Source organism: Sinocyclocheilus anshuiensis, unplaced genomic scaffold, assembly GCF_001515605.1.
Source record: "Sinocyclocheilus anshuiensis isolate Anshui unplaced genomic scaffold, SAMN03320099.WGS_v1.1 scaffold1517, whole genome shotgun sequence".
Classification (NCBI taxonomy): Eukaryota; Metazoa; Chordata; class Actinopteri; order Cypriniformes; family Cyprinidae; genus Sinocyclocheilus; species Sinocyclocheilus anshuiensis.
This window is the reverse complement of record NW_015540950.1, coordinates 60672-64432: the sequence shown is the minus strand read 5'-3', so window position 1 is coordinate 64432 and position 3761 is coordinate 60672. Positions and strand designations below refer to the sequence as shown.

Sequence of the window (3761 nt, the reverse complement as noted above, 5' to 3'; positions counted from 1 at the left end):
TACATAATATATGTGTGTGTACTGTGTATATTTATTATGTATATATAAATACACACACATGCATGCATATATTTGAGAAAAATGTTATATTTGTATATTAAATATATTTATAATATAAATTATATAAATATATACATATAAATATTTCCAACATATATTGTATGTGTGTGTATTTATACTGTATAACCATAATAAATATACACAATACACACACACATATTACATAAACAAAAACTTTTATTTTGGATGCGATTAATCGCGATTAATCGTTTGACAGCACTCACTAAAAAAAAAAAAAAACTAATAAAAATGACAAAAATGGCCAACAGGATTACTAAAAGTGTAACTAAAAATTAAAATTAAAATGGGAAAATACAAAAATAAAAACTAAATATTTACAAAAAATTACTATAATTGCATTTTAATGATACTGAAATAGCAGTGTTTTCCTGCATGTCATGCTAATATCAGAGAACTCAGTTACAGAGGTTCAGTATAATCTATAACAGGCATGCTGCATGCTTGTTCATCTGTACATCCAGTTGTTTGCAATTACGCGATCACAGAACAACACATTTATTTCAGTCCTGCGTAATTCACCATTTAAGTGTAAAATACAGGGCGTGTGTTTTCAATGTATGAATGCAAAATGCACAAATGTTTTGCGTTTTAGGTTTCTTCTCATGATGTTCTTAGCACCGTGTGACATAGCCTCGAGGACCTTTGCAAAATTAAAAAAAATATACAGACTTTTATGTGTGCATGAGAAACCATTAAACTGAGCATTTAGGACAATACACACTGAAGCCATCAGCCCATTTACACACAGAATATGTGTTAAGGAGACCTTGAAATATGACATACTGCCCAAACGAAAGCCACATTTTGAATACTTTTTTATTTTTTTAATTATTTTTTTAAAACAATACCAGTCTTGTTTTTTTTATAGACCCTTGAACATGGCTAATAGGATAATGCACACATCTGTATTATGCCTTCAGTCCACTTCGTGTCATGGTTTTTCTGCTGCTGCAGAGGATGAGCAAAATTGGACATTAGGCCTTGATATTAGAGGTACTACCATGAGGAAAAACTAATTTTGAGCAAGTAGATCTCTATTAAGTCATGTGCATCCATGCTCTCACTTTATTCATAGTAAGATGGCAGTGATGCATGAGGAAATAGGTTATATAAAACTAGAAATTGTCATGCATAAGCATGCAAAAAATTCCCATGCACATGTGAATAGTTTCTCGAGGGCACAAAAAAATGTCTTGTGTGCATGCAAATGTCAATGTAAAGAAAATCAATGTAAAAAATCCTGAAGAAATACAAATATTTACAGATGACTATAATATACCAAATATAAAGCTGAAAATAGTGCTGTATGTGTTTGTGTTAAATACGGTCCGGAGATCTACTGAGAGGTTTAGAAATTTGAGTTTGGAAAAGTATGGAATTTTGAAATAGAAAATGTGTAGGAACCATGAAAATAACCAATTGTCTATAACCACAAATACACGCTAAGTTACATTAAAATGCATGCTTTTGGCGAGTATTCACAAAATGAAAAATTTAAAATATGATTTCAATATATTGGATCTGTGAGTATATTGGTTTTAAAGTGACAGCTGCTGTCTGTCATTAATGTTAATCAAACAACAAAAGAAAAAGAAAATCTCTCACTGCTCTTGACTCAATAATATTAGTAGCTTTAATAGGGATCAGTATATTTAATTCATATAGTGAAAACTTTGCAGTATTTTATTTTTTACTTGAATACTAAACCTACCTGAAAAAATTGAAGGACTTTTTATTTCATTTGTATATTTGTTTTTTATTAACAATTTTATTTTTATTAAAATATTGTGTAATTACAAATTTTTTTAAAAAGACAAAAATAAGCTAAATTTATGCATGCTTTCTTTCTTTTTTTTTTATTTTTATTTCCTATGATCACAGATTGTTCCCACACACCTAATCCACCCCGTCTTTGAGAATATACCTGAGATCCTCACAGTTTCTGTGTTTCTGTCCTCCACAGGTGACCCTCAGTTACGGTGGATTCGAGAACAGGAGGAACGTGGTCCGTGTTGGAGGAGCGTTCTCATTGGCTGAAGACCCTACACGGTACACAGACACACACATGCACACTAGATAGGGTGACCAGATTTCTCATGGTTCAATACGGGACGGGGGTGTTGGGGTGTGATATATGCCACCCTGGAGTACAAAAGCAGTGTTAAGTCGCTGGGGTATATTTGTAGCAATAGCCAACAATACATTGTATGGGTCAAAATGATAGATTTTTCTTTTATGCCAAAAATCATTAGGATATTAAGTAAAGATCATGTTCCATGAAGATATTTTGTAAATTTCCTATCGTAAATACATCAAAACTTAATTTTTGATTAGTAATATGCATTGCTAAGAACTTAATTTGAACAACTTTAAAGATGATTTTCTCAATATTTAGATTTTTTTGCACCCTCAGATTCCAGATTTTCAAATAGTTGTATCTCAGCCAAATATTGTCCTATCCTAACAAACCATACATCAATGGAAAGATTATTTATTCAGCTTTCAGATGATGCATAAATCTCAATTTCACAAAATTGACACTTAAGACTGGATTTGTGCTCCAGGGTCACATATATGACGACGATATGAGAAATTCTATTTCATCATATCTAAATTAATATATACACACACACACGTGCATAGTTATTTTTTATATAAAAATAAAGAAGCAAATTACAAACCATAAGACGGATACAATAGATACACATTAAATATTAAATCAACTCGTTTTTCTAATACAGTAGGTTTAACACGTATACTTTACTGAACATATTTTGTTGTTTGATTAACATTAATGAGACAGACAGGTATTTAATTAGGCTGCTGTCCCTTTAAGACCGAATGAATGTAATATACTGCCACATATCCTAGATGCATGTAGTTCTTTTCTATTACTTCTAAATAAAGTTTCAGTGCTGGGTTTTATGAAGCAACCATTATCTCTTCAGGTTTAAAACTGTTCACTGCCTGCTCTACCCGGATACAGAGTGGTGTCCACACAAGACTCGTCACTGACTTCTGGGATACGAATGCCTGCTTTCCATACACTCTTCATACCAAAATAATACGGATGCAAAGGCAGTTAAAGGAATAGTTCACCCAAAAATTTACATTTGTTGAAAGTTTACTCACCCTCAGGCCATCCAAGTTTGTTTCTGCATCAGGTTTGTAGAAATGTAGCACTGCATCAGTGTCTCAGCAATGGATGCTCTGCAGTGAATGGGTGCCGTCAGAATGAGAGTCCAAACAGCTGATAAAAACATCACAATAATCCACGCGACAAATCATGTTTTGGTTTGTAAACGCTGGTTGATATGTGCAGATTTCTCTCCTGATTCAGACCAGATGACTCCTTTTATTGTAGAAAGCAATATTATGGCTAGAGGACCCATATTTTAACTACAAACTTTGGTCAAAACGTCTTAATAATGGATTTGTTTCAGCTCCAGGTGTTAACTGATGGACTGGAGTGCTGTGGATTATTGTGATGTTTTTATCAGCTGTTTGGACTCTCGTTCTGACGGCACCCATTCACTGCAGAGCATCCATTGCTGAGACACTGATGCAGTGCTACATTTCTCCAAACCTGATGAAGAAACAAACTCCTCCTGATCTCGGATGATCTGAGGGTGAGCACATTTCAGCTAATGTTTATTTTTGGCTGAACTTTTCCTTCACAA

General features: G+C 33.2%; 1 pseudogene; it reads left to right on the top strand.

Moving 5' to 3' along the window:
• Positions 1 to 3096, top strand: part of LOC107689933 (beta-1,3-N-acetylglucosaminyltransferase radical fringe-like) — a 16319-nt pseudogene extending 13223 nt beyond the window's left edge.
• The last annotated feature ends 665 nt before the right edge of the window (positions 3097 to 3761 follow it).